This window comes from Marmota flaviventris, chromosome 14 (genome assembly GCF_047511675.1).
Source record: "Marmota flaviventris isolate mMarFla1 chromosome 14, mMarFla1.hap1, whole genome shotgun sequence".
Taxonomy (NCBI): Eukaryota; Metazoa; Chordata; class Mammalia; order Rodentia; family Sciuridae; genus Marmota; species Marmota flaviventris.
Genome location: NC_092511.1, coordinates 69,622,145 through 69,634,515, shown reverse-complemented (window position 1 = coordinate 69,634,515; position 12,371 = coordinate 69,622,145).

Sequence of the window (12,371 nt, the reverse complement as noted above, 5' to 3'; positions counted from 1 at the left end):
CATTTTGGCTACCATTTCCCACTTACACAAATCCAAAACTGAAAGTGATCTCTCTCTCTCTCTCTCTCTCTCTCTCTCTCTCTCTCTCTCTGTCTCTCTCTCTCTCTCTCACACACACACACACACACACACACACACACACATCTTTCTAACTCTAAAACATGGTTATGAAATCCACACAAACTTCTGGCTTCTTTTGAGATTTATCCTTCCCATTAAGTAACTATGAAATCAATAATCTTTCTTAGATTCATCTGCTTACAGTCACTTTAAGGTAATGTAATGCTGTGGCTTGCATTCTCTGAACCTACTGTATTCGTTTTTCATGGCTACCATAGAAGCAACGGGATAGCTATAATGATTTTTTTTCCAACTTAAAGCCCATTTTCCTTACAGCTTATAGCTAAATGATCAGCTGATGGTATTTTCTGTGAGCTGTTTACAGATGTTTCCCTTAATGTTGCTCAATTATCACCTCTATAGCTTACATTTTTCTCTCAGAAAGTTACTTAATGGTTTATGTTAATGCTCAGAAGCTTTTAAAGTAACAGGAGCAATTGTTTTTTTTTTTTTTAATAAAGAATGCAGCCACATATGTAAACAAGTATGTCTCTTTGTAAATGATGATCTTGGGATTTTTAAATGTTGTTTTGCTTTTGCCATTTGCTAAAATTGTTTCTTAACAGCTGACAATCATATTGCTGAATCTGCTAAAAATATATTAGATGGCAGTAAGGAGGTTTACTAAAAATTACAGGGATTTAGCTGGGTGTGTTGGCATATGTCTATAATAATAGCACCTTAGAAAGTTGAGGCAGGAAGATAGCAAGTTCCAGGCCAGCTTCAGCAATTTAGTGAGAACCTCTGCAACTTAGCAAATTAGCAGGACCCTGTCTCAAAAAAAAAAAAGGACTGGGTATGTAACTCAGTGGTAAGTGGTAAAGTGCACCTAGTTTCAATCCCTAGTACAAAGAGAAGAAAAAAAAAAAGAAAAGAAAATTAAGGGATTTATTTATAGTCTGTGCTGTTCAATATAATGTCATGTGTATCAATGAAATAAAATTTCTTTTTATAATCCTCAAAGAAAAGCAAAAATTACATTTAATCTGCTTTGTGTCTTTGAATTTCTTAAAATACTTCTTTTCCAGATCAAAATATTTGATTAACTTCTGCTCAGGCATCTAAAGCTCAAGACTGACTTACCTGTTTCAGTTTTGTAAAGTAAGTAGTATTGACTTTGAGGTAACTAGGTGCTCAGTGTTTCCTTGCTGCTGAAAAATAATTTTGTTATCTCACTGGGAGCTGATTTATGGGGAGCATAATGTGCCTGGAAAAAAAGGGAGAAATAAATATTTTTGGTTTTCCATTGCAAAATTTAAAGGGTTATAAATTCAAACGGTACCAAGGGGTACAAATTAATATTTATTTTTTAAAAAGCATTTCAGTTAGGGTTGTCAGAAAATATGCAAGGAGTTAGATTTGATTTTCAGATGAACAACAGATAATTTTTTTTCATAAGTATGGTTCAGAAAGTAGGTTATTGAAAATGTCCTTGCTGTTTTTCTAATATTCAAATTTAAGTGTTTATCTGCCAAATTTGACAATGCTAACTTTAATGCACCATTTTTAAAGTCAAAATTAATGAAAAAAATCCATGATGAAAATAATATTACTTTTTAAATAGAGTCAAGGTAAGCCATACTGAATTTTCCTTTTTCCTCAGGATCTAACATAGCACTGTACAGCATGGTGACTGATTATATTTAACTTTTTAAAATATTGCATTAAATATTATTTATCTCTAGTACTGAGTATGAAGTGCCCCTTCAACTCTGCCCACAAGATATATGCCTCATTTTTCTTACCAAAATCTGAACACTGTCTGAAACCTTCTTTATCTCTTTATACTTTACACTCACTACAGGACCTGGGTTTTAGTGGGAATAATGTAATAATAGCCAGACAATGAGAAAGTTCATGCCAGACAGTTTATGAATGATTATGTGGTCTCTTGTTACATTTATATGAAGGAGAAATTAAGGTTCTGGGCAGTGATTTGAATTCAGCTCTAATCATATGGAAAAAATTTGCAAGTTCAGAAATGGAAGGTAAACCTCCTAATAACCCAGTACCCCAGAACCATCTCTCTCTCTCTCTCTCTCTCTCTCTCTCTCTCTCTCTCTCTCTCTGCTCTCTCACTCTCTCTCACACACACACACATTTTTAAAACAAATGTTAAAAGAGAATTGTTATATAATTCAGTATTAAGCAGTAAGCCATTCCTTGAGTGTGCACTTGGCTTTCTGGATACTACCTAAATTCATAACTTCAGGTACTGAGATACAAAGTAATTACATTATTTATTTATTCAACAAGTGTGTATTGAGTTCCTTCTAACACTCAACATTCTTCTTGGCACTAAGAGAGCAATGCATGTGACAGACAAAGGCCCCTTTTCTTTCGTGCCTTCCATCATGTTGAGTCAAAATTGCTAAGAAACACCAGAGCAAATAAACAATTTTTGTAATGGAAGATACTTTAAAATTCCAATAACGAAATAAGACAGCATAATCATGACTATGTTTCTGACTGTGGAGGGCTATATTTGATAGTGTAGGCAAGAGAGATTTCTGTGACAAACTAACTGAGAAGAGAGATGTATGTCGAAGGAGTAAACTCCAGATTTGTACAAAGAACATTCCATGCAGACAGCAAGGACTATATAAAAAATAACATTGCCTGATAAATTCTGACCTTTCATATTATCAATATATTTGTAGTTAAACCTATACTTTAATCAGAAGCTAGAAATACTTTTGCAGGGCTATTTAAATTTCATACAAATGTTCCTCCAACCCAATGTGAATAAGTAGTGAAAAAGCTGGTAACTAACCACCTATATCTACTCAAATATAAATTAATAAAATGAAATAAAATAATCAGTCTCTAAGTGGCAGTACACACATTCAAATGACCAATAGCCACACCTGACTTATTACTGTTGTACTGAACAGTATAAAAACACAGCACTTATTTTATTAAAAAAATGTCTATTAGGCAGCTCAGTGCTATTCTAAAGGGATGGATGAATGAATATATATATATATATATATATATATATATATATATATATATATATATATATATACTTTTTTCCAAATACATATGTATTTTTCTTCCAAAAATGATGTACAGATTTTTAGGAAAAAGCCCAACCCATTGTATGCATTCATGCATTCAATAATACTGACTGTGCCTAGTGGATGACAGATGACAGGGAATATTATAAGCAATGGGAATTTAGTGATGAATCCCAGAAGCAGAAGTCTATGTGTACTTAGGGAGTTCATATTTAATGATGATAAAGAGGAAAGAAAAAATAAGGTAAGAAAAGGGAATTAATGTATCAGTGGGGGAGTTGCTGTGAGAGGCTTAAGTAGCAAATGAGGAAATTTCCTATGAATGAGCCTTACTGAGATGACCAAATTTGGAAAAAAGACCTGATGGATATAAGAGGGAAAAGAAGATACTTTTACCCAGAATGAAGGGAACCCATGAAGGTCCATGATGGCGGCTGTCCAAGTCTGTTTGAGAAACAGAAGAAATCAGCACCCCTGAGATGGAGCAAGAGAGAACTAGGGAAGAGGGAGGATACAAAGTCAGGGATTTATTGGACTCACATTATTTAAAGACTTGCAGATCATTGTAAAGCATTTAAATTCCTTTGGGGGGGTGGTTATTGGGGATTGAACTCAGGGCACTCAATCACTGATCCACATGCCTGGTCCTATTTTGTTTTATTTAGAGAAAGGGTCTCACTGAGTTGCTCAACGCCTCCCCCTTTGCTGAGGTTGGCTTATGAACTTGTGATCCCCTTGTCTCAGCCTCCTGAGACCCTGGGATTACAGGAGTGCACCACCACACTTGGCAAGGCATTTGAATTCTAAGTAAATGTAGGAAGGAAAACATGTTTGTTTAGCAAGATATCAAAAAAAAAAAGGAATTAATTGATGTCATTTTGTTAAATTGTTAAATTTTTTGGAGTGTCCCTATTCAGAACTGTAGCACAATGGTAAGACACAATACCTCGTTTTCAATAACTGGCCTTTGGTAATTAACATTCTACTGTCAACTTGTATGAGAGTAGCATTTTCAGATTCCACATATGAGTGAGATCTTGCTATACTTGTCTTTCCATACAGGGATTATTTCATTTCATATATTGATCTTGATGGTGCCACAAGTGCTTGCATTCTTATTTATGGTGGGATAGTACTCTACTGGATATAGAAACCACATTTTCTATATCCATCTGTGAGCTGATAAACACTTAGTTTCTAGCTCTTGATTATTATGAATATCAATCCCACCCACCAGTTAAAACTGGATTAAAACTGGATTAAAGATTTAAATATAAGACCTGAAACAATAAGTAAAACATGGAAGCCAGGTATGGTGGCACAAATCTATAATCCCAGAGATTTAGCAGGCTGAAGCAGGAGGATCATAAATTTTAGGCCAGCCTCAGCAACTTTGTGATAACATCAGCAACTTAGAGAGACCTAGTCTCAAATTAAAAAACAGAAAGGACTGGGGATTTAGCTCAGTGGTAAAGCACCCCTCAATTCAATCCCCAGAATCAAAAATAAATAAATAGGAGATTCATTTCCTTTGGATATATACCCAGTAGTGGGATTGCTGAGCCATATAGTAGTTCTCTATTTGACTTTCTGAGGAGCCTCCATTATATTTAGATAAAAGCTGTACTAAATTAGATTTCCACCAAAAGTGTCTGAGGGTCTCTTGTTTGCCACATCCTTGTCAGCTTTTGTAACTTGTCTCTCTGATCATAGACATTCTTAATGGAATGAGGTGATGTCTCATTGTGATTTTTGATTTGTACTTCCTTGTTGATTAATGATGTTAAATGTTATTTCATATACTTTGCAGCCATTTGTATGTCTTCTTTTGAGAAATGTCTGTTTATGTCTATTGTGCTGTCTTTAATCAGGTTTTTATTAATTGTTTTTGCTCTTGCATTTTTGGAGTCTTTATATATTCTATATATTAATCCCTTGTCTGTTGTGTGGTTTGAAAATATTTTCTCGCATTAGGTATGTGGTCTCTTTAATGATGATTCCTTCTTCTTTGCAGAGGCTTTTTAGTTTGATGTAATCCCATTTATCTATTTTTGCTGCTTTTGTTGATTGTGTTTTAGGGGTCTTCCACCTCCAAAAAATAAAATCCTTGCCCATTCTAATGTTCCATAGCATTTTCTCTGCTTTTCTTTTTTTTTCTTCTTTTTCTTTTCTTTTTAATTAATTTTTTATTTAGGGCATTATAGTTGAATCTTAATCCATTTTTCAATTATTTTTAACTAGAATAAGAAAGCACTCTAGTTTCATTCTTCTGCATATGGATATTCAATTTTCCCAGCAGCCTTCATAGAAAACACTCCTTTCTCCAGTGTGTGTTCATAGCAACTTTTTAAACATCAGTTGACTGTAAGTATATCGATTTACTACTAGGCCCTCCGTTCTGTTCTATTGTCTTGTGTCTGCTTTTATACCAATACCACACTGCTGTGATCTCTACTACTTTGTAGCATATATTGAAATCAGGTAGTGTTATGGCTCCTGGCCTTGGTTTTTGTTTGTTTGTTTGTTTGTTGTTGTTGTTTTGTTGCTTTTGTTGTTTGGTTGGTTGGTTTTTGCTCAAGATCACACATTTTAAAATGGGTAAATGAACACTCCTTGGGCATTCATTTCAAAACACAAATTTGCTTGCTAAGTTTTCCACCAATTTATATTATTTTCTATGTACCCAAATATATCCTGATACCAATCAGGTATCTCTCAATAATTACATTATTCATTTCCTCCAGGCTAAGGAATAGCAAAACTAGTGGAAATATTAAATCATATCCATACTTGGTTAGTTATATGTTATGCCAAAGTATTTGATTTTGTTTTTTTTTTTAAATAATTTTGTTGTGAAAAATTCATTGTCTACCTTAAATTTAATGAGAGAGGCCTTTGTTTCAAATGGATGCTATATGTGCCTCTCAAAATTTGTGCATTGGAATCTTCATCCCCAATGCAACTATGGTGGGAGCTGGATCCTAAAGAGAAGTATTTAAGTGATAGTGGGTGGGCACTCACAGAAGTAGGCTGGTCATTGTGGGAATTGAATTATTATAAAAGCAAGCTTTGCATTCTCTCATTTTCTTACATCTACTTTTTTCTTACTCTTCTACCTTCTGCCATAGAATGACACCACATTAGTCCCTCACCAGATGATGGTACCATGCTCTTAGATTTCCTAGCCTCTAGAACCAAATAAATCTTTTTTTTAATTAGGCATTCTCAGATGTTTTTTATAGTTATAGAAAAGAGATTAAAACAAAGATTTCAGTGCATAATTAAATGTAATCTTCATTAGTGTAAGAATGCCTTGATTTTTGTTGTTTGTTTATTCCATACTTAGCATAGGGTGGGAAATTTAAAGTTATCAATAAACTTTTCCTTCTTTAAGTATGATTCATCAGCAGCTAGTATCAGATGAAGCAATAGAAAGAAAATATGTACCAGGATAAGTTGATAATAATATCAACTTATCCTGGTACAGATAGCAAATGTCAAAGGAAAGCTAAGAGGAGCTGCTATCAGGTGCCCTAGGACAGGAACTCTCACTTCCCCTGAGCCTTGACTTTCACAGGTAATAGGACTCCAGGCACAGCAACTCTTCACCCAGCAGACTATATTTGAGAAGGGTTCAGAAGAAAAAGAAATGCATGGTTATTGGTGTGTCTCTGGATCAATACTTCAAACACAGGGTACAGAATTTTACCCTTGTGATCATATACTTCAGAGAGAAATGTGAAAGAAGGCAGCATACACTGATCTTTTATAACTGTGTGTGTCTGCTTCCTTCTGTAAATGATGGACTTTGCCTAGTGTTTATATTCAGTCATCTAAAGCATACTTTATTGAGTCATATCATTATTAGCCATTACAAGGAGCCAATACTAGTAGCTCTCTGGAAACTAGAGGTTAAACATGTGGAGTTCCATCCAGTCCCACTGTTAGATCCAGCAGCTGAGTGGATGTCAGAGTTAGTTGATCTCATCACATCATTGGCCTTCTGCGCTGACTTCCAACCAATTCCAGCTCATAGACTCCCTGACAACAATATCCAGAGAAATTGTTGATATGTCCTTTACCTCTAAACATACCCTTACCACCAGAGATTTTTCAGTTTTGTCTTTCCATTTATCACAGCCCAAGGTGAAAGTACCTATCTATACTACTTGGCAAGATTACACATGTGACCATGTGGATGGGAGAGTAAGAACAGGTCATGAATATACAAATTCACATGTGCTTCTTCATTGTAGCTATCTGGAGATGCAGGGAAAATAGCAATGAGTGCACTAAGCTGCCACAGTCTGGCTGGGCACAAATGCCGCAGTCTGACTGGGCACACAATCACGAGCCACCACACAGCTTGTAGATTCAAACAGTAACTCTTTATTCCCGAACTCACACCAGCCGTCTACAATCACATTCTGGGGAAATCCACGTTCTCTGCCCAAATCCACCTCCACTGGGCTTCTATCTCCAAAATATACTGTCTGAATCCCGTGAGAACTCAAGGGGAACTCAGGCAGCAGGATATGCCCTATTCCCAGCAGGAATAATCTTAAACCTTAAACCTGGAACCTAAACCAGGAACGCCCTAATCCGCCTTGGTCCTTGAGCAAGGTCACCTACATTCAATGTCACTGCAACATGGGGTACGCTGGCAAGGAAATTGTCATACCTACTTGGCTAATGGCTCCCAGCACTAAGCAGTTATTATTTTGAAGATAGGACATTCTAGGTAGTGATGTTCCATTTTTGTATGCACAATTTATAAGGATTACAAAGTATACTGTATTTGACATGCAATTGAAACACCATTTACCAAATGAATGCTCTTCACTGACAGTTACGGTGTCAGAAATACCCCAATTAATGTCTCTAATGGGGGATTTTAAGAGACTGAAAGCTGAGGGAGCAAGAAAATTGGAGAAACCCTACAGCATAGAAGCTCAGATTTGCAAACTAGTTCTGAATGATGAATTTGGCATTTGTTTACCGTATGACTATATTTATGCCATTTAATCACTTTGAACTTGTGTTCTCTCTGATGCTTAAAGGAAGCAAAATTATCCCACTGAAGTTCTTAATCAAATTGGATAATGTTAAGCATTAAGTGCTATAAAGAACTTAGCAGTGCCATACATTTAGTAGCATTTCAATAAATAGTAGCTATCATTATTATTAATGGAAAATGAGAGATTTGTGACACAAATAAAGACTGAAGAATTCCTGCAGATCATTTTGTGTGTTCAGCCACCTTGTCCACTTGGGCTAGTACCAATTTTGAAGCAGAGGAGGAGAGAGTCCTTTCAACATTTGGGATTACTTGTCTTATGGTAAGACTACTGAAGTCTTAAGTGGTCAAACCAATTAAGAATGAAATACATCCAAAATAAGGACCAGAACTCAAAGTATCAATCTTATAACATGTTTTGCTTTTTGCTATTCTAAGTTTAAAATATTTATATGAAGGTGCAATTTGTAGCAATTTTCAGTAAGAAACTTTTAGTAATAAGACCTTAGATCCCTGACCATCTCCCTTTAATATAAATAAAATATTATTTAATTTTCTATGTCTTTGTATTTTAGTACATTTGATAATTTACTAAAGAAAGCAAACTAAAATTCACATGCACAATATTTTGCACTTAATCTCAGAGAAACTCTGTCTGCCTTACCTTCTTTCCAAGTGATATGTGCTTCCCTAGACTCTAAGACAGAGTAAAACTTTATTTTTTAATCTTGAAAGTATTCAAACTAGCATGATTTGCTGGTTTGTAAATTTCAGCTACTTAAGCAGTTCCCTTTACCCGTAGTTCTCTCAAATGTGGCAAATATTATAAAGTAATAATTATTTGAAGGCTAAACCTTTAATCAATGCTTATGTTTTCCCTTTAGAATCCTGCATTTATTTTATTTGTCATTATCGTTAAGTTTGTTTTTTATACCCCTCTCTCAACAACCTCAAAAAAATGTGGGAGAATTTGGATTGGTTTGCTTGGCTATTTATTATCATATTATATCACTGTCAGTGAAATTGACCATGAAAGTACACATTAAATGGTTGATCATAAAATAAAGCATTCTTGGCATGTGGAACAATGACAAAAATAACACTGCATTGAGCTTATTTTAATTAAAATAGCTCCTTTCTGGATGGTGCAACTAACAGTTTCTAGTGAGAAACTAGTAAATATTATAAAGAATTTGAATAAGGAGCTTGAGGTATCCGATTTAATTATTTCCAACCAATTGACTACCTCTTTACAAAATCCTGAAGTTCAAGTGTATAGCATGATCTTCATGGTAAGAGAATAGATTGGATTTTATGATCATTTTTTGACAATTTGTAACAGACATGTTAAGATAGTGGAAATCATAGTTTAGTGTCAATTGCTGACCTAATTTGCTAGATCATTTTTTTTTTCTTCCCTTCTTGTTTTAGACAGGATTTTCATCACTGCAACCAAAAGACCTGACAAGACAACACAGAGAAGGAAACAGTTCTTTTGGATCATGGTTTCAGTGATTCTGTTCACCATCAACCAACTCTATACCTGTGGGGCCAAGTTGAGACAGGACATCATGGTGGAAGGGTATGGCAGAGGAAAATAGCTCAGGACATGGCAACCAAGAAGCAGAAAGAGAGTTACACTCACCAGGAAAAAAGAAAATAAAACCCAAAAGCACACCCCTGTGACCCATCTCTTCCCACCACACCCCACCTCATAGACTCATAGACCCATTTAAAAGACCCACTTTTAAATTCAATCTTTGAATTTGTCTTTATTTCTTACTGATTATTTCAGACTTTTTATTTTCCCAGGAGGCTCACACCTCCTGAGCAGCAACCTGCTCTGCTAGGGTGCTGGCTAACCCATCAGGGTATGATAGAGTTGTCTATAGTTAGCACTCAGTTAATCTATATCAGAGGATTAATCCTAGTTACAACTATCACAATCTAATCATTTCACCTCTGAAAGTGCTTGCATTGTCTCATACAAGAACTTTCAGTTGATACCTCATTTCTAAACCATAAAATTCTGCCCCTTCCCCCTAAAAGCTCATGCCCAGGTAACAATGCAAGATACATTTAGTCCATTTTCTAGAGTTGCCATATTCTCAAGAGTTTCAGCATTATCCAAATGTCCAACTACACAGTCTTCTTTGAGACTCAAGGCAAACTCTCAATATTAGCCCACGTAAAAATCAAAAGCAAGTTATATACATCCAATGTTTAATGGCACAGAGTAAGCATTTCCATTCTACAAGGGATAAATGCGGGCATTTAGAAGGAGGAAGGAGACCAAAGGTATGCCTGAAATCTAGTAGACCAAATAAGTCTTATAGCTCCAGGTCCAGCAATTGGGTACATATCATGATGTTCTCTCCAAACTGCTTGTATAGCTCTGCCACTGTGGCCTTGCTGATTGCAGCCCATATGGCCTCTATTTTGGCTTGATTCTGCTCAATTCCTGCAGTTTTATTCAGGACAATGTTACTGTCATTTATTGTTTCACGGGTCTCTATTGCAGCTTTGACCTTATTCTCTCATCTTCATTCCTTACCCTCTTAGGGGCAGCCTGCAGGGACTTTGACCCTACTAAACTTTGCCTGACCTCTCAGGCCTTCCTTTGAAATTTCAGTGGAAGTCTCCATGACACCATAACTCTAGCACCAGCATCATATGCTTTTCACCAAGGTCTGTCATCATTTCAAGCAGTAGCTAAGCTTCTAAGAGCCATGTCTGCACCAGCCTCTGAGTTCCTGGGTAGCTAAATATGGTGAAAAAAACTTCTTATGTCCCCCATGCAAGCAGAGTGCCCCTATGATCTCTTCTCAAAGAAATTTTTACTTTTACACCCTTGAGCCTGAGATAAATGTGGTGTTGCCAATTCTTGAGATGCTCTTGAGACATCTTTCCTATTGTTTCTTTGAAAAATCATGAGCCCAGTCTTTACTGTGGACAGTGTTATCAGCATTCAGGTTTTTTGAGCTCCACGAGAATCACCAATTAAGCTCCACTTACACCAATCTAAAGCTTTTCCATCTTGTATCTCTAACTTTTCAAAATTTTTCCTTCCATAAATAATTTCCAAAGGTTTTTGGACCACGTTTTCAGTTTACTAACAACAATGGCCCTACTTCTAGAAATACCAATTTCTATTTTAATCAACATTTTATTGCTCTTATCAAAATATTTGACAAAAACAATTAAAGGAGGAAACATTTATTTGAGTCTCCCAGTTTTAGAGGTCTTAGATTGAAGATGGTTGAATCCACAGCTCTGGGCCCAAGGCGATGCAGAACATCATGGTAGAAGGGAATTGTTGGAAGCAATATATAAATTATGGGTTTGTTCAAACAATTAAGGCAGGCAAGCTGATTCTCTGAAAACTCCTGTGCTCAGATAATGCTGGTGCCCTGTCTTAACTCACAGCCTTAGGATCAAACAGCCTCCCAGTGATGGGTATAACCTTCCAAAAACCAAACAACCTATGTACTACAAGACTTCTGCACACAGAGAATCAAGACCCCTCCTCCTGAAATCTTATCCCCTGCCTTTGGCCTACTACCCCTTAAATAAAGAATTGGAACCTTTTTCAGTGGTCCAGTTCAAGTTCCTACCAAAGCTGAAAGACCCATCAGAAGACCCACTTTTAAATCCAATCTTTGAATTTGTCTTTATTTCTTTTTTTTAAAGAGAGAGAGAGAGAGAGAGAGAGAGAGAGAGAGAGAGAGAGAGAGAATTTTTTAATATTTATTTCTATTTTTTTCGGTGGACACAATATCTTCATTTGTATGTGGTGCTGAGGATCGAACCCAGGCTACACGCATGTCAGGCGAGCACGCTACTGCTTGAGCCACATCCCAAGCCCCTGTCTTTATTTCTTACTGATTATTTCAGACTTTTTATTTTCCCAGGAGGCTCACACCTCCTGAGCAGCAACCTGCTCTGCTGGGGTGCTGGCTAACCCATCAGGGCATGGTAGAGGAAAGCAGCTGAAGACATGACAATCAGGAATCCAAGACAGTTATTTATACAAAATATGAAATGCAAAGGCATGCTCCCACCCCCTCCAGTCATATCCCACATGCCTGTAGTTACTGCCCAGTTAATGTCTCATAATCTAATAATTTCACCTAGGAATATTCTTGTATTGTCTCTCACAGGAACTTCAGGAGGATACCTCATACCTAAATAATAATACCCCATGAGGTTAAGTG